Source organism: Apodemus sylvaticus, chromosome 1, assembly GCF_947179515.1.
Source record: "Apodemus sylvaticus chromosome 1, mApoSyl1.1, whole genome shotgun sequence".
NCBI lineage: Eukaryota > Metazoa > Chordata > Mammalia > Rodentia > Muridae > Apodemus > Apodemus sylvaticus.
Genome location: NC_067472.1, coordinates 157,133,013 through 157,155,497, shown reverse-complemented (window position 1 = coordinate 157,155,497; position 22,485 = coordinate 157,133,013). Strand labels below are relative to the sequence as shown.

General features: G+C 42.3%; 1 pseudogene; it reads left to right on the top strand.

Moving 5' to 3' along the window:
- Nucleotides 1-1,167: 1,167 nt before the first annotated feature.
- LOC127688785 (high mobility group protein B1-like) lies at nt 1,168-4,996 on the top strand (annotated as a pseudogene).
- Nucleotides 4,997-22,485: the final 17,489 nt, after the last annotated feature.

Sequence of the window (22,485 nt, the reverse complement as noted above, 5' to 3'; positions counted from 1 at the left end):
CCCTAATTGGGCTTGCCTTATCTGGCCTCAGTAAGAGAGGATGCACCTAACCCTGTAGAGACTTGATGTGCCAGGATGGGGGAATGCCCATGGGGGGCCTATGCCCTCTCAGAGGAGAAGGGGAGGGGGGAAGGGAGAAATGTGTGAGGGGGGATCAGGAGGAGGACAGCAATCAGGATGTAAAGTTAATTAATTAATTAATTAATTATATTTATATAATATATAATTATATTTAAATATAAATTAGGGAGGGAGGACTGGAAGAGCAAAAGGGGTTTGCAGTCCTATGAGAACAACAATGTTGGCCAACCAGACCTCCCAGGGCTCCCAAGAAATAAGCCATCGGCCAAGGGGTACACATGGTTCCAGCCACAAGTGTGGCAGAGGAATGCCTTGTCAGGTATCGGTGGGAGGAGAGGTCCTTGATCCAACGAAGGCTTAATAGATGCCCCAGAGTGGGGAAATCAAAGTGGCGTAGGTGAGAGTGGGTTGGGCAGAGGGGCATCTTCTTGGAGGCAGGGGGTGGGAGGATGGGTTGGGGCTTTTCTGGGAGGGGAAACCGGGAAAGGATATAACATTTGAAATGTAAATAAAGAATATATTCAATAAAAATTATAAATAAATAAATAAATAAATAGATAGATAGATAGATAGATAAATAAATAAATAAGACACCAACAATCCAAATAATCCAATTAAAAATGGAGTACAATCCTCTCTACACAGAGAATTCTCATCTGAGGAATTTAAAATGGCTGAGAAACACATAAAGAAATGTTTAGCATCCTCGGTCATCAGGAAAATGCAAATTAAAAGGACCCTGAGATTCCATCTTGGACCAGTCAGAATGGCTAAGATCAAAAACTTACATGATAGCACATGCTGGCAAGGGGGATGCTCTTCCATTGCTAGTTGGAGTGCAAACTTGCACAACCACTTTGGAAATCAATTTGGCAGTTTCTAAGAAAACTGAGAATAGTTCTGCCTCAATCAAGACCCAGCTATACCAGCCCTGGGCACACACCCAAAAGATGTCCCAGGGTCCTACAGAGACACTTGCTCACAGCCATTGCAGTACGTTGAGCTCCACAGAGACAGCGCCGGGGCAAGCGAGAGCCGGACGGGCACTGGGCAACTCTGTGCCTCGCAGAGGAAAATCTGCTAAACATGGGCAAAGGAGATCCTGAGAAGCCGAGAGGCAACATGTCTTCATATGCATTCTTTGTGCAAACCTCCGGGAGGAGCACAAGAAGCACCCGGATGCTTCTGTCAACTTCTCAGAGTTCTCCAAGAAGTGCTCAGAGAGGTGGAAGAACATGTCTGCTAAGGAAAAGGGAAAATTTGAAGCAATGGCAAAGGCTGACAAGGCTCGTTATGAAAGAGAAATGAAAACCAACATCTCCCCCAAAAGGGGAGAACAAAAAGAAGTTCAAGGACCCCAGAGCTCCCAAGAGGTCTCCTTCGACCTTCTTCTTGCTCTGTTCTGAGGACCTCCCCCAAATCAGAGGCGAGCATCCTGGCTTATCCATTGGTGATGTTACGAAGAAACCAGGAGGGATGTGGGACAACACCGCAGCGGATGACAAGCAGCTCTACGAGAAGAAGGCCGCCAAGCTGAAGGAGAAGTATGAGAAGGATATTGCTGCCTGCAGAGCCAAAGGAAAACCTGATGCAGCGAAAGAGGGGGTGGCCAAGGCTGAGAAGAGCTAGAAAATTACGGAAGATGATGATGGAGGAGAAGGAAGATGAAGACAAAGATGAAGAAGATGATGATGAATAAGTTGGCTCTAGCAAATTTTTTTCTTGTCTATAAAGCATTTAACCCCCTGAACACAACTCACTCCTTTAAAAAAAAAATTGAAATGTAAGGCTGTGTAAGATTAGTTGTTAAACTGTACAGTGTTCTTTTTTGTATAATTAACACACTACCGATAATGTCTTTAGGTAGCCCTATCCTGGTGGGATTTTCAATAGCCACTAACCTTGCCTGGTACAGTCTGGGGGTTGTAAATTGGCATGGTAATTTAAAGCAGGTTCTTGTCGGTGCACAGCACAAATTAGTTATATATGGGAACAGTAGTTTGGTTTTTTTTTCTTTTGGTTTTATTTCTTGCTTGGTTTTTTTCCCATCTTCAGTTGTCTCTGATGCAGCTTATAAGCTTATATGAAGATAATTGTTCTGTTAGCTGAATACCACTCTGTAATTGCAAAAAAAATGTGGCTGTTTTGTTGACATTCTGAATGCTTCTAAGTAAATATAATTTTTTTAGTTAAAAAAAAAAAAGAAACTTGCTCAGCTATGTTCAAAGCAGCTTTATTTACAATAGCCAGAAACTAGAAACAACCTAGATATCCCTCAACTGAAGAATGAATAAAAAAGGTGGTACATTTGCACAATAGAATACTATTCAGCGATTAAAAACAAAGACATTATAAATCTTTCAAGCAAATGAATGGAACTTGAGAATATCATCCTGAATGAGGTAACCCAAGGCCAGATAGACATGTGTGGTAGGTACTCACTTATAAGTGTACATTAGCCATAAAGTGCAGGACAACCTTGTTACAATCCACAGACCCAAAGTGACTGGACAGTAAGAAGGTCTCAAGGGAGGGTGGGTGAAATTCACTCAGAGGGGGAAACTAAATAATCTTCTGAGTCAGATGGAGAGAGGGATCTGCGTAAGAGAGGAGGAGGGAAGGGGAATGGGGGGTGGCAGTCAGGTGTGGGGGGTGAGAGGCGGTTGGGAGTGAAAATGGGAAGGGGGCATCTCTGGTGAGTAGCTGGAGGCTCAGGACAGCAGCGAATACAGGGAGTCTAACCCTAGCTGAGATTCCTACCAAAGGGGGACAACAGAGACTGAAGCGGCCACCTGCCATAGCCAAGGCAAGACTTTCAGAGGAAGAAGGGGACATCCACCCACAAAACCTCCAACCCAAAACGTGTCTTGTTTACAAGATGTTCAGGGACAAAAATGGAGCAGAGACTGGGGCGACAGCCAACCAATGACTGCCCCAACTTGAGACCCATCCCATGTGAGAAAGTAAGCCACTGACACTGCTACCAATCCTCTGCTGTGTTTGCAGACAGGAACCCAGCATAACTGTCTTCTGAGAGGCTTCATCTGGAATCTGATGGAGACTTTAAAAAGTTTAGCATAACAGTGTCTAAGTCACTGTGGTGGTTTGAATGAGAATAGCGCACATAAGCCCACATATTCGAATGTTCTAATTAGCACTCCCATCACCATCTGTGAGACGGGAGGGGCTGCTCAGATGTTATGAATCCTGCTGTAGTTTGTTCTGCATTGAAACAGTCCTCAGCATCTCATTTTCTCCATTGGATCTTGGTAGAACATAGGGATCTTCCTTCTTTCCAATCATCTCTTTGCCTTTCTTTCTCTCCTTGCTCTCCCTTTTTATCTATTAAAGTCTGGAGGGGGGGTCTGATTTCTCCATTTGGCTCATGTGTCTATGAAGTAGCAAGGGAATCCTGGTGGTCAGGAACACATCCAGAAAGAGCTTACCGATGTGGCTCCAGCTTGGCCAAATACCCAAGGTACCTACCACTCTAGTGGCCCAGCAGAAAGTCTCTAAAATCCAGATGGAAGAGGAGTATACCAAGAACAGAGGGGACAGAGCCTGAAGCTCCTAAGCTATCAATAAGGGCATCTTCCTGTGGGATGGCTCAACTTGGGCATCCTCCTCAGTCCCACAGCAAGCGGGCAGCCAGGAGCCAACTCTGAATATCTGTCATACTGGCTAAAATTAGACAGACAGACTTTGGAACTTCTCAAGCAGAACAAATGATAACTGAAACCAGATACCCAGCCAAGGCAGGGAGGAGGGGTCCTTCCTTCCTTTCACTGGAGAGGCAGAAGAATAAGAGGGGGACACAAAGAAGAGAGGATGAAAGAAGTGGGTTTTCCAAAGAGAACATGGATGACCACTCTTCACCACAGAGCTAAGAGCAGAGGTAAACCCTGAACCCTCCATAGGCTATTCTCCTTACCTCTTGACACAGTATTAAAGACCAGAGAAATAGCTGACCCACCTGCAGAGGTACTGGCTCTTCCCTACAAGTCTCCCTCCTGATAGAGCTTAACATTGATGACACCATTTTGTCTCAGTCTATCAACAACTTCCGTACAAGGTGATAGGTGTTAATTCTTCCAATGGGTACATCATTCCTGGGAAGTCAAGCCCAATGGTTTGTCTTCTGCATTCACAACTTTGCACCAGGTCCCATCAGAAATCATGCTCCCATGCCCTTAGTTGGAAATGCTTCATCCAACAACCAATCAGGGCCTGACCAGCTAGCCTCAAGCTTGTCCCTGTTGTACCCCCCAGTAGCGCTCACTGCTGTAAGTCTCCCCAGCACTACACTGTCTTCCCATCCAAAGTATAACCTGATGGATTTAATAAAAGACTGAAAAATAAAAGCTGCCTGGTTAGTTTCTCCTGGCATATTCTCTCTTGCCTCTCTCCCTGCCTTTTATGCAAAGGTCATCTAATACCTTTAAAAGTGTGTTCCAGAATCTCCAACACGCAGATGCACAGAGCATCTCATTCGGCAAGTATGCCGTGCTTGGTTAAAGCCATGTCATCCTGCAGGGCCAAGTTTACGTTCAGAGAATAAAATTATTCCACAGGGCAACTGCCTTCACTTGGGTAGGTCAGGACTGATCATTGTTGTCCAGCGACAAAGAATTGCAGCACTTTTGAGGTGAAAGTGTCAGGAGTATTCAGAAGCTGCTTGGCAACCAGCTCTGTGACATGGCCTTAGAGAACACAGTGCCTGTCCTTCCTTGTTCAGTTTGCTAGCAGACTAGTCAGCCCAAACAACTAGTATGTAACAATAGAGGAAGAAGACGTGGAGGAGGAGGAGGAGGAGGAGGAGGAGGAGGAGGAGGAGGAGGAGGAAGAAACTACAGCAAGGGGCACTCAGGAAATGTGGTACATGAACACACTGACATTCTGTTTAGCCACCAACTGAAATGATGAAATTCACACTGTGATGGATGGAAGTAGAAAATCTATACGTGAGGCAGTCCGGACACAGGAAGAGGATATGGCACATTCTCTCTCACATGCCTCACTGCTACTCTGTATAGAGTAGTGGGTAGTTTATAGTTCAAGAACCTGGAAGAGGAAGGAACAGTATTTAATGGAATCACTTTAAAGATGGGAAGTGGAAAAGGGAAAAGAGGAAGAGCATTGTGAGAGAGAAAGGGGGTGGTGAAACAGAAGAACAGCAGCAGAAAGAGCAGAGAAAAAGAGAGGATCAGTCAGCCTGATCCTCTGAAGTGAGTCTGAAATGCTGTGAGCGGGCAGGACAGCTGCCTTAAGAGAATTTATTGCTAGGGAATCCTCTGGGTATATGCCAAGGAGTGGTATAGCAGAGTCCTCCAGAAATGTCATGCCCAATTTTCTGAGGAACCGCCAGACTGATTTTCAAAGTGGTTGCACCATCTTGCAATCCCATGAGCAGTGGAGGAGTGTTCCTCTTTCTCCACATCCTCACCAACACCTGCTGTCTCCTGAGTTTTTAATCTTAGTCATTCTGACTGGTGTGAGGTGAAATCTCAGGGTTGTTTTGATTTGCATTTCCCTAATAACTAATGGTGTTGATTCCCCAACATGTAATAAGGATACATGCTCCACTATGTTCATAGCAGCCCTATTTATAATAGCCAGAAGCTGGAAAGAACCCAGATGTTCCTCAACGGAGGAATGGATACAAAAAAATGCAGTATATATACACAATGGAGCCATTAGAAACAATGAATTCATGAAATTCTTAGTCAAATGGATGGAGCTGGAGAACATCATCCTAAGTGAGGTAACCCAGTCTCAAAAGATCAATCATGGTATGCACTCACTAATAAGTGGATATTAGCCTAGAAGCTTGGAATACCCAAGACACAATCCACATAGCAGATGATGTCCAAGAAGAAGGAAGGAGTGGCCCCTGGTTCTGGAAAGACTCAGTGCAGCAGTGTAGGGGAATACCAGAACAGGGAAATGGGAAGGGGTGGATGAGGGAACAGGGGGATGGAAGAGGGCTTATGGGACTTTCAGAGAGGGGGGAATCAAGGAAAGGGGAAATCATTTGAAATGTAAATAAAGAATATATTGAATAAAAAATAAACAATTAAAACTAGTAAAAACTTTTATTAAGATTAAATTTCTTTAATGATAAAAAAGAGAGAGAGAGAGAGAATTTATTGCTTTTGCGGGGAAACCCAAGGTTAGTTCCCAGCATCCCCATGGAGACTTGCAACTGCCTGTTACTCCAGTTCCATGGAACCCGATTTACTCCTCTGACCTCTGAGGACACCTGCATGTACCTCGTGCACATACCTACACTCAGAAACAGACATACACATGAAATAAAATAAGTAAATACATATTGATTTTTTTCCTGGCATGGTATCACTTTGTATCACTTGCTTGTCCCAGAACTCAAAATGTAGATCAGGATGGCCTCAGACAAGATGTCTGCCTTCCAAGTGCTGGCTTAGAAGGCATACATCATTACACCTAGCTTTTAGAAAGAAGGATAGGAAGGAAGGAAGGAAGGAAGGAAGGAAGGAAGGAAGGAAGGAAGGAAGGAAGGAAGGAAGGAAGGAAGGAAGGAAGGGAGGGAGGGAGGGAGGGAAAGATAGAGATAAAGAAGGGAAAGAAAGAAAGAGACACCACAGAAAGAAAGAAAGAAAGAAAGAAAGAAAGAAAGAAAGAAAGAAAGAAAGAAAGAAAGAAAGAAAGAAAGAAAGAAAGAAAGGAAGGAAGGAAGGAAGGAAGGAAGGAAGGAAGGAAGGAAGGAATGGAAAGATAGAGATAAAGAAGGGAAGAAGAAAGAAAGAGGGAAAGAAAGAGAGAGAGACGCCAAAGAAAGAAAGAAAGAAAGAAAGAAAGAAAGAAAGAAAGAAAGAAAGGAAGGAAGGAAGGAAGGAAGGAAGGAAGGAAGGAAGGAAGGAAGGAAGGAAGGAAGGAAGGAAGGAAGGAAGGAAGGAAGGAAGGAAGGAAGGGGAGAAAATGACATAAGGAAAACTTATTTTTTAAGTAAGAAAATAATGTTAGCGTCAGAATGGCTAAGATCAAAAACTCGGGACAGCAGGTGTTGGCGAGGATGTGGAGAAAGAGGAACACTCCTCCACTGCTGGTGGGGCTGTAAGATGGTACAACCACTTTGGAATCAGTCTGGAGGTTCCTCAGAAAACTGGACATGACACTTCCGGAGGACCCTGCTATACCTCTCCTGGGCATATACCCAAAGGATTCCCCAGCATGCAATAAAGACACATGCTCCATTATGTTCATAGCAGCCTTATTTATAATAGCCAGAAGCTGAAAAGAACCCAGATGCCCCTCAAAGGAGGAATGGATACAGAAAATGTGGTATATTTGCACAATGGAATACTATTCAGCAATTAGAAACAATGAATTCACAAAATTTTTAGGCAAATGGTTTGATGTGGAAAATATCATCCTAAGTGAGGTCACCCAATCACAAAAGAATACACATGGAATGCAATCTCTTATAAGTGGATATTAATTAGCCCAGAAGCCCTGAATACCCAAGGCACAAATCGCGTAACAAGTGACTCCCATGAAGAAGTATGGAGAGAGTCCTGACCTTGGAAAGGATTGATCTAGCATGGGAAGGGAATATAAGGACAGAGAAAAAGGAGGGAGGTGATTGGAGAATGGGTGGAGAGAAGAAGGTTTATGGGACATATGGGGAGGGGGGATCCGGGAAAGGGGAAATCATTTGGAATGTAAACAAAGAATATAGAAAATAAAAATATTTAAAAAAATGAACAGCTAAAAGACAGGCCACTTAGAGTTTGACCATGCTCCATGGAGTTTGTGATCGCACAAACTGGACATTATTTTTCATTTTTTTGTCTTGCGGGAGTAGGGAGGAGGTAACAAGGATGGGGAGCAGACATGGAAGGACTGGGGAGTGAGTGTGATCCGTGTGCATGATGTGAAATTCCCAAAGAATCAATAAAAAATATTATGTTTAAAAAGTTAAAAAAAAAAAAAGAAAAAAGAAAAGAATGTTAGCAAAAGAAAAAATGACTATGGGATTTTTTTTTTAAATTCTAGGACATCCAGCATTACATAAAGAAAACCTGTCTTTAAAAAAAAAATACACCTTTTAGAGCAAAACAGGCTATGTGTATCTTTTCTAGATTGCTACCTTCCCTGTTTCATTTCAGACCTGTACTCACAAGAACTTCTCGTAGATGGTATATGTGTAGTGTAGGCTGGGAAGACCACACAGTTAGATACCACATAGAAGCTCTTCCCAGTATTTCCTATCTCCATCAAAGAAAGACTTCAGAAATGAGTCAATGTAAGGAAATTGGGTGAAGATTGTTACAGGACAAAGGCTCCCACTCCAGGGGTGGATCAGGTTTATTTTTGGTGATATGGAAAGGTGTCTCAAGTCAGGCCTTCTCCATAGAACCACAGCTGTCTTGGAACTTGCTCTGTAGACCAGGCTGGCCTTGACTAAGAGATGCCTGCCTAAAATCTGTCTCCCAAGTATTGGGATTAAAGGTATGCACCTCCAAAAAAATTGTGGTTTCCAGGTATATATGTGCATATGTATATATATATATATATATATATATATCCAGTACATAATACTGAGGTGCAGCATTACACCTCCCAGCCCATTTTCATTCTGTCTGAACCTTAATTCTGATCCCTCCTTTTTCTCTTCATAATTTTTCTTAGATTTATTTATTTCATTATTTCATGTGTGTTAGTGTTGTGCCTAAATGTACTATGTCTGTGTACTGTGTGCATTCTTGGTAACCTTGGAGGTCAGAAGAGGACATTGGGTTTCCAGGGACTAGAGTCACAGTTCTATTCTGCCGTGTGGGTGCAGGGACTCAAACCCAGGTTCTCTCGAACAGTGACAAGTTCTCCTGTGTGCTGAGCCAGTCTGCAGCCCTTTTTATGGCTTCAGTTTGTCTCTATCTCTGATTTTTCTTTTCTTCTTCCTTTAAAATGTAATGCCACTCTTGTAGCGTTTCTACATTCTCTATTGCCTTTCCCACAGCTTGCTAGGGGTGGCAGCAGTGGTGTGTTACTTACTAATCCGCGTAGTTTCTAAACTACATGTCCGGCCTGCTTTGGCTTGTCCCTGTCACTGCTCTTTACCGTGCTCTTTCCAGACATCCAGATGAGCACTTCCTGTGTATCGATTAGACGCTCTACCAACGAGCCACACCCTGAGCTGGCCGACAGTGCTGATCTCCACCTGCCGACACTGCACCTCCAGCTCCCTAATATCCATTAAGTTCTCAGATTTTTCATTTATTACTGTGTGTTATAATTTTATTGCTATATATATAAATTTCACACAAGTATATACAATATGTTGAGCATATCCTCTACACAAAAACTATTATCACCCTTTTCCACCTCTCCTATTATTCTTCTTTATCCCTCTGGAGAGTTCGACTTCGGCGTTAGCAGCATATAAACACGCATGCTTTCACAGAGCTCCACGAAATCACATATGAGAGAAAACACATGATAAATATGTTGGCTAGATGGCTCAGGGGTTGGGGCACTTGCTGCTCCTGAGGAGGCCTGAGTGCAATTCCCAGCACCCACACAGAGGCTAGCAGCTAACTATCTGTAATTACAGTGTCAGGGGCTCCAAGGCCTCTTTTGGCCTCTGGGCACCAGGCACATACTTGGAGCACTGACATATGTACAGGTAAAGCACCCCACCATATATGTTAAAAAACAAAAGCAAAACAACACAAAGCAAAAGCACGTAACATTTGTCTTTCTGAGACTGGCTTATTCCCACAATAGGGTTATCGCCAGTTGTATCCATTTTCTTTTGAGATTGTAATATAATAATATAATATAATTCTTCCTTCCAAATCCTCATAAACACCCCCTCCTGGCTCTCTTTTAAATTCAGGACAGAGAAAAGGGAGGGGGAAAGATAGGAGAATGGATGTAAAGAAGAGGACTTATGGGACATATGGGGGTGGAACTGGGAAAGGGGAAAGCTTTTGGAATGTAAACAAAGAATATAGAAAATAAAAAAATAAAATAAAAAAATTCAAGACTTCTTCCATTAATTGTTAGATGCATACATGCATATATGTGTGTGTGTATATATGTACATATATTATATACTTAAGTATAACCTGCTCAGTGTATAGAACTTGGTCGTGTGTTTTCAGAATGACCATTTGGATTGAATAACCAACTTAAACCACACTGCCTTTATCTGTTCTTTTGCAGTCTCCACAACTTAGTTGTTGTAAACAGTACTACATTAAACATTGGTGTGAAAGAGTCTCTCATATACGTTGACTAGGGAGACCTTGGGGGCAGACACCCAGTAGCCATCCTGAGGCAGGAGCTATCTGCGGGTATTACAGGAAAGGGGCCGGGGTGAAAACTGGAAGTGCTAGTAGATGTTCAGCGAGAACAGGAACTGAAATTACTAGAAAAATTAAGGGTTAAACCAGCATAATTGGCAGCGCTGGGAACACAGAAAAGAAGCTTCTGGCTGCGTATGGGACACCCAGGCTAGACAAAAACAGGGGTAAGTCTCCGGGCAGCTCACAGCAGCCCGGCTGGCCACCTGATGCCCTTTAGGAGCCTATGGAAGACTCTGCCGTCCTTTCACATATATTTTTTTCTAATATAAATAATTATAATTGGTTAAATTATAAGATCACATCTAATAAGCCTGCACTGGATTCAGGAGATACCCTAGACTACTCAGCAGTCAAGGAGTTAAATATGAGGTATCCAAAAAAGACTAGCCTATGCCTATATTTTGAAATGTTTTCCTTCTTTTACCTCTAGGAATTTCAAAGTTTCTGATCTTATATCGTGGTTTTTTATTACTTTGAGTAGCCCTTTATACAGAATGAGAGATGAGTTAGTTCCCTTCATCTGCATATCAGGTTTCTCAAAACCAGTCATTGAAGATGCTGCCTTTTCCTTCAATGTGTTTTTCTTTTTTATCTTTGTCAGAAATCGGGCGATGGGGGGAGGCTGGATGTTAGTTTCTGGGTGTTCTACTCTGTCCCAGTCCTTTGATCTTTGTGGTCAATGATGAGTTAATCTGGGTGTTTCTTATGAACGATGTTGTGTACATTTGTCTCATTCAAAGCCACAGTCTTCCTGTGAAGTCAGTCCTAGCTTCACTGTCTGTGGGGATTTGTGTCACATTGATGTAATTAACTCCTCTTGCCTTTGACTACTTTAAAAAGATGATTCGGTGGTTTTTCGTCTACCTGGCGTACTCTCATTTCTTTATTTCCACACATGTTCCTGCTCCAAGTGGTATCTGGCAGGCACAGAAGCAAGAGCTGTTCCTGGCAAGCTCGAAACACACACGAAGGCGCTGGGCAGGGTCCTGTTGGCTGCTAACCTCAGGAGGAAAAAATCTCTTAAGTCCGGTTTCCTCAGACTCAGAGGCACTCCTTGTGAAAACTTTCGGGATCTGAACCTATTCCTTCCTTTAAAATGATCCTCTTCTGCCACCTAGTGGCCAGCGTACACATTACATACACTGTCAAAGAGGCAAGCGAGGAGTGATATGCAGAGAACTTAACAAAGCAAGGAGCACAGTGATATGCGTTAGTGCTCTGTCATTTGTGGAGAAAGTCTGGGATGTATGTAGTCGCAGCTCTGTTTGTGTCTGTGCAATAATTGAAGGATGTCCTAGAAAGGGACAAAAATGAACCACGGAACAAGGAAGGATGCACCAGACCTGTTTGCCTAACAATGCTTTGGTCTTCCCATTCCCTGCTTACAGGTCTTTGGCTTATGTGTAATGGTTTCCTTCATTTTCAGAGGATTTCTGTGATTTCCAGTATGTGTGCCTGTATGGGTTTCTTAGGTTATTTGTTTGGCTCTTGGTTTTTCTATTTGTTTGTTTGTTTTGTACTGTTCACATCAGTTTGTTTTTATTTTGTCTTATTTTGATATTTTTTAATGCCTGCTTGCTATCCAATGGGAGGGAGCAAGAATGGATGTGGGATTTTGTAGGTAAAGAGGCAGGGAGAATCTGGGAGGAATTGCTGGACAAGCAAACATAATCAGAATTTATTGTATGGAAATCTATTTTCAGTTTTTAAAAATAAGGAGGAAGGCTTGCCCACTAGTGGAGAGTCCTTTGGAAAGAATTATGACCTATAAAGTGTTCGCCTTCCAAAGAATGCTTCCTCCTGCGTTCTCACTTGTGGAGAGGAACAAAGGCTATAAAATTTTTAAAGCTAATTTAATACCCTGAGAGAAAAATTAATGATTACTTTTTTATAAATTTTTCTGAAGTATTGAATAGTTCTTAACAACATTTTACTCAATTAACATTAAAATCTATGATTAATTTTCAGGATTTTTATATTTCCCCGTGGGACAAAGCTCTTCCTTTTTGGATAGCCAACAATTGCTTTAAACATTAAAAATGGATCTTCAATGCTGTAACTGAGTGGGCTCTTACAGCCAGGAACACAGGGAACACCCTAATGTCAGAACAGTTCGGGCACCACAGCACTCTGTTCCAGGGGAAAGCCGGTCACCCAGGGTTGCTGAGACAGGCTTGCAGGCACACAGGAGGGATAAGCACCAGCAGTGACATCAGGACCAACTAACACCAGAGATAACCTGATGGCAAAAGTCAAACATGGGAATGTCGCTAACGGAAATCAAGGCAATATGGCACCATCTGAACCCAATTCTCCCACAACAGCAAGTTCTGGATACCCCAACACACCAGGAAAGCAAGATTTGAATTTAAAATCACAGGTCATGATGCTGATGAAGGGCATCATGGAGGGCTTCAAAAAGGACATAAATAACTCCCTTAAAAAAATACAAGAGAACACATGTAAACAGCAAGAAGCCTTTGAAGAACTAAGGGAAAACACAACAAAACCAGTGCAGGAATTAAACAAAGCCATCCAGATCTAAAGAAGGAGGTAGAAACAATGATGAAATCACAAAGGGAGACAACTCCAGACATAGAAAACCTAAGAAAGAAGTCAGGAGTCATGGATCCAAGCATCAACAACAGAATACAAGTGCTGGAAGAGAGAATCTGAGATGCAGAAGATACCATAGAAAGCATCGATACAACAGTCAATGAAAATGAAAGATGAAAAAAAAAAAACTTCTGACCCAATACATCCAGGAAATCCAGGACAAAATGAGAATAAACCTAAAGATTATGGGTATAGAAGAAAGTGAAGATTTCCAACTTAAAGGACCAGTAAATGTCTTCAACAAAATTATAGAAGAAAACTTCCCTAAGCTAAAGAAAGAGATACCCATGAACATACAAGAAGCCTACATAACTCCAAATAGATTTAACCAGAAAAGAAATTCCTCCTGTCACATAATAATTAAAATGACAATTGCACTAAACAAAGAATGAATATTAAAAACAGTAAGGGAAAAAGGTCAAGTAACATATAAAGGTAGACCTATTAGAATTACACCAGACTTCTCACCAGAGATTATGAAAGCAAGAAGATCCAGGGCAGATGTCATACAGACCCTAAGGGAACACAAATGCCAACTCAGGCTGCCATACCTAGCAAATCTCTCAATTACCATAGATGGAGAAACCAAGGTATTCCCTGACAAAAGCAAAATTTACAAAAAATCTCTCCACAAGCGCAGACCTTCAAAGGATAATGAAAGGAAAACACCAACAAAAGGAGGGAAACTACACTCTAGAAAAGGCAAGAAAATAATCTTCTTTCAACAAACCCAAAAGAAGATAATCACACAAACATAAAAATTACATCAAAAACAAAAGGAAGCAGCAATCACTATTCCTCAATATCTCTTAACATCAATGGACTCAATTCCCCAATAAAAAGATATAGACTGACAGACTGGATACATAAGCAGGACCCAACATTTTGCTGCATACAGGAAACACATCTCAGTGTCAAAAACAAACACTACCTCAGAGTAAAAGACTGGAAAGTAATTTTCCAAGCAAATGATTCCAGGAAACAAGTGGAGTAGCCATTCAAATATTAAATAAAATTGACTTTCAACCAAAAGTCATCAAAAAAGACATGGAAGGACACTTCATACTCATCAAAGGAAAAGTCTACTAAGAAGAACTCTCAATTCTGAATATCTATACCCCAAATACAAGGGCACCCTCATTCTTAAAAGAAACTTTACTAAAGCTTAAAGCACACATTGCACCTCACACAATAATTATAGGTGACTTCAACACCCCACTCTCCTCAATGGACAGATCAGGGAAACACAAACTAAACAGAGACACAGTGAAACTAGCAGAAGTTTTGGACCAAATGCATTTAACAGATATCTATAGAACATTTCATCCTAAATCAAAAGACTATACCTTCTCAGCACCTCATGGTACCTTCTCCAAAACTGACCTCAACAGATATGAGGTCAAACTAATCCCATGCCTCCACTGCTGGTGGGATGGCAAGCTGGTACAATCATTCTGGAAATCAGTTTGGCGGTTCCTCAGAAAACTGGGCATAACACTACCAGAAGACCCTGTTATACCACTCTTGGGCATATACCCAGAGGATTCCCCGGCATGCAGTAAGGACACATGCTCCACTATGTTCATAGCAACCCTATTTATAATAGCCAGAAGCTGGAAAGAACCCAGGTGTCCCTCAACGAAGGAATGGATACAGAAAATGTGGTATATTTACACAATTACACAATTAACTACTACTCAGCTATTAAAAACAATGAATTCATGAAATTCTTAGGCAAATGGGTGGAACTGGAAAATATCATCCAAAGTGAGATAACCCAATCACAAAAGAACACACATGATATATACTCACTGATAAGTGGATATTAGCCCAGAAGCTTGGAATACCCAAGACAGTTCATATATCAAATGATGCCCAAGAAGAAGGAAGAACAAAGTTTGAATTCTCTGGTCCTTATTAGAAGGGGGAACAAAATACCCACGGAAGGAGATACAGAGACAAAGTGTGGAGCAGAAACTGAGGGAAAGACCATGCAGAGACTGCCCCACCTAGTGATCCATCCCATATACGGAAACCCAGACACTGTTATCAATGCCAACAAGTACTTGCTGACTGGAGCCTGATATAGCTGTCAACTGGCAGACTCTGCTAGTGCATGACAAATACAGAGGGGGACCCTCTCAGCCAGCCATTGAACTGAGCACAGGGCCCCCAATGGGGGAGCTAGAGAAAGGACCCAAGGAGCTGAAGGGGTTTGCAGTACCATAGGAGGAACAATGATATGAGCCCTCCAGGACTCCCAGAGCTCCCAGGGACAAAAACATCAACCAGATGGTACACATGGAGCTACCCATGGCTCCAGATGCATATGCAGCAGAGGATGGCCTTGTTGGACATCAAAGGGAGGAGTGGTCCCTGGTCCTGGAAAGGCTAGATGCAGCAGTGTAGGGGAATACCAAGACAGGGAAGAGAGAGGTTGATTAAGGAACAGAGGGAGGGGAGAGGGTTTATGGGACTTTCGGGGGGGGGGGTGACCAGGAAAAGGGAAATCATTTGAAATGTAAATAAAGAATATATCTAATAAAAAAATAAGCCTCTGTTCCTCCTGCCCATACTTCCCAAGTACTGAGATCATAGGTTCACACACTTTTATTCTTTTCCAACATATCTCAGCTTGATAATATTGCTTCAATTGAACTTCTGAAACAAACCACTAGGCAGTTAGACATGAGTTATGCAAAAGATTATTATTTCCTAATGAAAATTAATTTATGAAACCATTTGAAAGAACTAAGAGCAGATGCATTTGGGGGTTGGGGGGAATTGGCTAGCAGAGAGTCGGGAAGGGAAGATTGCACTTTCACTAGCTTTGCATTTATATCCCTTGGACTTTATGCCAGATGCATTTAATGCCTATTCAAAACTCTCTAAAAATTTTCAAAGCTCCATAGAACATTCATATTATGGTGTTACTGTGCTATGTGCAGTCAGCGGGACCAAATGTTTTCTTTTCCAGGATTATGCTATTTAAAAACTTGTTTCCCGTTCATTGTTTTAATAGTATTTTAAAACATTTTATGAGTTGTAAATTGGGGGCTGGAGAGATGGATCAGTGGTTAAGAGTAATGACTGTTCCTCCAGAGATCCTGAGTTCAATTTATTCCCCTCAACTACATGGTGGCTCACAGCCGTCTATAATGGAGTCTGATGTCCTTTTCTGGTGTGTCTGAAGACTGTGACACTGTACTCACATACATCAAAGAAATAAATCTTTTTAAAAAAAGTTTTCATAATGTCTATTTTGTATTTTAAATAGAATTAAAATAGTTCTAAGAGATGGAACTCATTAAGTTGCATTTGTCTTAACAGTCGTTCAACTTACCCATCAGTCTTTGCTTTTCCTAAATTTTTTGTGATCCCACAAAATTTCTTAAGTTTCTTCCCTGCTTTCTGTTTCCTCAGTGGTGGGCATCCTGTGTGAACATTTTAACTGGACCCTTTGGCAAGTGTGTAAGCGCTTCTAATTATGCTGGCTAACACCCACAGGGTGTCTCATGAAAACAACGGGAACACTTTGTGGAGATATTTCATTGAAACACTCAAGTTTAAAGAAATGCATAGTATTAGGGATGTGACTGAGTGACAGAATGCTCGCACAGGGCTCTGGGTTTGGCTTCCAGCTCCAAAGGGGGTAAAATAATTTATCGGAACGCCACAAACTGTTCTTGCTTGTCTTACACAAGGGAACATGAAAACGGCAACCTGGGAATCTGGAACCCAAGTAAGATCATTAAAATGTCTCACTGCATTTGTTCCGTCCCTTGTGCCACGTGAGAGAAGGTAAGAGAGTTCCGACGGCAGGTAAGGAACCAGGAAGAGCTGAGGGGCTCGCGCTCGGTCATCTTGGCTCCGTAGGAGAGGATACATGTATGTTGGAAGCTAAATGTTACTACAAGAGAATCTGAACTCCAAAATGTTAAAAATGTATGCATTTAAAAATGGTAGGATATCCTAAGGAAAGCTCAGGGTAAGCTGGACAGCCGGCAGCTGCACAGGCTGGCATCCCTGGCTTCACCCTGTCACCCGGGCAGTATCGATCCTGTGACCTCCATATCACCCTCTCACCCAGGGCAGTATCGATCCTGCGACCTCCATTGGTATATGTTCTAAACACGAGTGAAAGTTGGCTTCTATTCCTGCCTTTGCTCTGAATAATGACATAGAGACTTTTGTTTATTTATAATGCTTTTGGCTTTAGTTTAGGCTGTCTCCCCAACTAGCTCTTAATTTATATTATTCTATTTATACTAATCTAAATCTGCCATGTGACTGACTACTTCTCCTCAATTTCATACGTCCAACTTTCTCCTTGACTCCGTTGTGAATCTCCCATGACTCTCTCTCCCCCAGAGTTCCACTCTCTGTCCAGAAGTTCCACCTTACTGTTCTGCCTTTTGCTATAGGTCATAGGCTTTTCTATTTTCAATAAAAAGGTGCCTTGGGCAGGCAAGAAAGGACAGAGATACATCTTCACACGGTGTACAAAAACATCACTTCATACGGGTGCACTTTTACTTACTTGTATTGTAAAATTGTAGTCCGTTTTCTTCTTTCATGATAATCCCTGGGGTTCAAACTCAGGTCACCAAGCTTGGCAGCAGGCATTTTAACAGCTGGGCCATGTCACCAGCCTCTGGAAACATACCATTTCTTCACAGGCAACCTGAAACTCCAGTGCCCCAGGTGATAGTTTACAAGCTTGATAATGCTACTGAAGTCCCACGTAATTCTGGTGTACACTCTGATTCATTAAAGGAAAATTAGCTCTTAATTAGCGCATACAGTTTTTGTATTCACAACTATAGAGCTAGAGAGTCAACAATCTATGCAGATTCTCTATTTATTGATTGATTTTTTTCCTTTCTTCTTATATTTGTTTGTATGAAGAATGACTGGAGGGCAAAGAAGAAAACCATAGCCCAATGGGTGACCACATGTAATTATTACTGATAATTCAGTAATATATTTTTAGTTTTTGGTGGAGGAGTTTTCCAGCTTGTCTTAACAAACAATAGTGAAGTCTTATCAGCTAACAGAGGGTCATTCCTCCAACTATTCATCAAACCTTGATCTGATTTGAGCATCACCTTTAGGCAAGCTATAAAATTTTAACACAAATGAGTAATTCTACATTTTTGCAGCATTAATTTTTTGCTATTCATCTACACTCATAAAAGGGTGAATAAAGCCTTTCTTTCTACCCTTTGATCCTACCACTTGTAAATGTTAGAACTTGTACTCAGAACTAGCACACAGCTTCAAGCCCAGTACTTGAGAGACAGAGGCAGGCAGATCTCTGTGAGTTCGAGGCCAGACTAGTCTACATAGTGAGTTTCAAGAAAGCTAGTGCTACATAGAGAGACCCTATCTCAAAAAGCAAAAACAAGGCCGGGCGGTGGTGCTGCACGCCTATAATCCTAGCATTCTGGGAGGCAGAGGCAGGCGGATTTCTGAGTTCAAGGCCAGCCTAGTCTACAGAGTGAGTTCCAGGACAGCCAGGGCTATACAGAGAAACCCCAAAAAAATAAATAAATAAATAAATAAATAAAAATAAAATAAATAAAAAAATAAAAAAAATAAAAAAGAGAATGCTTACTGCAGAACCCCCATTAGACAGCTCACAATTCCCTGTAACTCCAGCTCTATGGAATGCAGTGCCCTCTGCGGAGAACTACAGTCTCTCTCTCTCTCTCTCTCTCTCTCTCTCTCTCTCTCTCTCTCTCTCTCTCTCTGTCTGTCTCTCTCTCTCAACACACACACACATACACACACACACACATGCATACACACTCACACAAATACATTTGAACCTGTATATCTCAATAGGGTGTTTATTCTCTCTAGCTCAAGACAAAATAGTAGAGCTAATTAACTATATTATTGAAATAATCTAAAATGTTAAATGCAGGTGTTTCTTGAATTGGAAATGTTTATGCAACGCTGTCAATTCTAAGCACAGTGGAGACACTTCAAATAGATGTCCTTCTGTGCTAAATCATTGCTCAGGCTGCTCCATGGAGAGACGCATTTAAAGGAAGGAAAAGGTAGAGGTGGTAAGCCAAGATATGGGATTGCAGCCCATGGGACAATCTAGTGTTGGGGTTTACGGGGGACAGATAAATTCAAGGAAGTCTGTCTTGAATTGGCTAGTTTACAGGGATCATGTTTGGAAATAGTTTAAGGAAAAGAAGAATGCAGATGCTCTTTGTCCCTGAGCAGCTAAGAGCCTCTCAGCTATCTGTAACTCCAGATTCATGAGACCTGAGTCTCTTCTGGCTCTAAGGACAGCAGGCCTTGGTATACATGCATACATTTAGGACAACACTTATACACATTAGGTGACTTTTAATTATTTTTTAGTTAGGATAATTTTTAATTCTAGAAAGTCCCTGAAGTGTGAGAGAAATACTCTAAAATGCAGTAAAAATGAGCAGGTGTTCATTACACACCTAAATGACCTGCAGTGGTTTCTGCTTGAGAAAAGGGGCTCCAGTACTTTCCACATAATTTTATACTATGTCCCTGCTTTTAGAAGTACTTACTGAGAAAAGGCACGGGAATAAAGGGGCCAGCATGAGGTCAGATGTCAGGGAGGCACATGGGAATGGCTTAAAAAAATAGAAAGAATTCTGTTTGGGGACCAGAGAAATGGTTCCATCAGTCAAGGCGCTTGCTGCTAAACCTGACAACTTGAGTTAAATCCCCAGGACCCAACCTCCATGGTAGAAAAAGGTTGTTCCAACTGCAACAGGTAGTTCTCTGTCCACTCTATTCACAAAATACCAAGTATGTGCCTATGCATGAATACATGCAGATATATACATATATGTGTACATACAGATATACATACATGCATGAATGCATACACATAATAAAAATAAAGGTTTCTTTAACCTTTAATCTGTATTAAGGATATTAAGCATAATATGCCTCGCAGACATAGAAGCGTACATGATACTAGAAGTGAGCTTGGAGGAGGCAGGGGGTGGAAAGTGGAAGACTTGACATCGACACACACAGTTAAACAGAGAAACAGATGGTAAAGTAACCCTGAGGACTAAGTCCGTGGACAGTCTAATGTTTTGTAAGGTATTAAGGTTGTGTGGGATGGGGAAAAGTTGTGGCCACAGTGCCTAAGACGGTCTTTTTCACAGTGGGCGAATGAATGGTCAAGTAACCCGTTACAGGCTACACTAGCTCCACACTGAGCAATCTGAGCATGTGGTTTCTTAGCCTGTCCTGGTGACAAGGAAAGACACTGGCTGTCTGCATGGTAAAAGGGTGTCCTGTATCCATACACTGCCACCATCTTCCGGCTTCTTAGAAGCCCACATTCCCATTCATCTTCAAAAGCTGTGTGATGTTCAGTGTGTGTCTGTGCTGCCATTTAGTTCATTATTCCCTCCCCGTGTTGGGTCAGATTTTGTTTGGTTTGCTATAATTCATGCCCTTTGCTCGTGTCACAGTCTCGTAAGAGCGTGTTCAGTAGACTCCCAGAAGTAGAATTGCCAGAGCTAAAGTATGTGCACTTTACATTTTAATTAAAGGAGCTGTATCCGCCACACCCCACCAGAATTCTGGGATGCAAGTTTTTTATTTTAGCTTAAAAAGCACAGTTGATTTCAGAAATGCCTGAAATAGACTCCTTCTTGCGGCAATTCAAGGAGAGACATAGTTTGTCAACCACATGGTGCGGGTCGCATTGTAGGCGTTTCATCAGTTCATTTACTTCAATTTCTTCAATGTCTTCTTTTCTCTCTCCATGTTCAATTGATGCCCTTTGTCTATGCACCATGGTAAAGAATAAAGAAGCAGAAAGGAAATATATAAACTCGTTATTACAAAGACAAGTATCTGCCAGATCCTTGAGAAGTTGAGTTTGCTGGCGTGGTGCAATCCTCTAGCTCCCATACTGCAGGCTGGCTAGTTCTTATCCCAGCCCTTCTGCTGACTAGAGAGGTCTGGGTTATGAGAGCAGTGAATGTACCTTTGGTGTCTTTCCCACCAGGAAAGTCCCACTTCAGTCAGATAAACGATGAGGTTTATCATGGATGAATACTATTTGGAAAGAATAGGAAGTGCAACTATATAATGAGATAAATTTAGTATTTACCTGTCAGTAATTGGGCGTTTGAACTACTGGTGTCTCCATCACTTCTTCCTATTCCATCAGGAGCCTGTGTGGCCGTTTTCAGAACTAAGAGACACCTAGATAGTGTTAGATATCCTTGTCTTGTGCCCATACTCCTGGTCTCGAATCCTCAGAACTCATCATCCAGCTGGTCTACAACCATCTATCATCACAACCCAGCCCTATTTCCCCCTTCGTGTCAGCGATGACATTCATGTATTATTAATTGTATACTGTGATGAGTCTTATTGTGAAATTTAACTTTCCTACATGCATATAAAATGTCCTTCGATCGTGTTCACACATCCTGTGACCCCTCGTTGTGGTCCTGTGTACCAGAGGCTTCACACAGAGATCTCTGGCCCGGGAGGGTGCGAGAGTTCTGGCAGAGGGGAGAGGGTCCAAGCAGGGAGCAGAAGTTGCTCCCACTGCTATCTGGCTCTACCTCTGTCTCCGCCATGCCACTGTCTTGGTTACTCTGCGTCACCCAGCGCTGAGTTGGGTCAGGCTGGGCCATCTAGCCAGGGAGGAGTGCAGCGAAGCTACAGGTGGTGTTTCAGGAGAGTAGACCTCTTCCCAAGTGTCACAGCTCTTATGACAGAAGCTCTCGGACAACCGGAGTAGTTCTTGCACACCTTTTATAACAATCCTAAAGGATTCTGGATAAGATTTACACACCGTTTTGGGGTGGTTCAGGGTTTGGCAGCAGGTACTTCTCATTGGCTTGGGCTGAGAGCTGGGGAAGCCTTTTTTGCATGTGGGAGGGCTTGGTGCTGCCACACACCTCTCTGCTGGGGGTGTCAGGGGCTGTAGCTAGGACTGTAGCCAAGGGGTGTGGCCAAACAGACTGCGGTCCCATGCAGACAACAAGCACCCACCGGGTCTCCGGGGTTCAAAGCCAGAGCTCGACTAGGTCCAGGCTGTCGGTGCACAGCTCACCTCCCCACACCTCGTCTCCCTTTCCCTTTCTGCTACTAGCCTTCCTCTTCCCAAACTATTCCTCTTCTATTTTCAGATTTTTTTTTTAAGGTATAGATCCAAGCGGGGCATGGAGACAGAGGCAGGCATATCTCTGTGAGAGAAGGGAAGGAAGCCATGCCAATTAAATTGCCATAAAAGTCAGACACATGGTGGGCCGGAAGTCACGTGGCAGGAAGGGAGGCTTTGGAGAAAGACTGGGTACGCCCAGAGTGTTAAAGAAAGCATGTTTAGAGAATAGAAAGAAGAAAAAGAGAAGTTACATGTTTCTGAGTAATTCAGAAATGAGACATATTTATGAGACCACGT